This window comes from Myotis davidii, unplaced genomic scaffold, assembly GCF_000327345.1.
Source record: "Myotis davidii unplaced genomic scaffold, ASM32734v1 scaffold43, whole genome shotgun sequence".
In the NCBI taxonomy this organism is placed as follows: Eukaryota; Metazoa; Chordata; class Mammalia; order Chiroptera; family Vespertilionidae; genus Myotis; species Myotis davidii.
This window is the reverse complement of record NW_006294590.1, coordinates 2,644,181-2,644,498: the sequence shown is the minus strand read 5'-3', so window position 1 is coordinate 2,644,498 and position 318 is coordinate 2,644,181. Positions and strand designations below refer to the sequence as shown.

Below are 318 nucleotides of genomic sequence, written 5' to 3'. Positions count from 1 at the left end.
AAGGAGGTCACATTTGGTTTAGAAAGAAAAGTCCTGCTTACAAGAGAGAAAATAGATACTTCAAAATATTATAGTTTTACTCAGCTCCAGACCCAATCTCTTAGTAAAGGGAGGAAAAGCTATTAAAAGAACAAGAGCAGAAGGAAAATGCATCCACTTCCCTATTCTACCCATTTTTAATCATCTCAAGAACATGGAGCAGGAGTTCAGCCAGGCAATTTGGAGCCCAGCCCCTAATATTTCCTATGGAAACAGTAAAGATGCCTAAATTCAGATTCTGACGTTGAGGGAATGATACCCGCCCCCCAACCCCCCCCA

At 41.5% G+C, this 318-nt stretch overlaps 1 protein-coding gene across 1 annotated transcript in view; it reads left to right on the top strand.

The window, feature by feature from the left end:
- LOC102757726 (zinc finger protein 605) overlaps positions 1–318 on the top strand; it is a 55,503-nt gene that overhangs the window by 4,084 nt on the left and 51,101 nt on the right.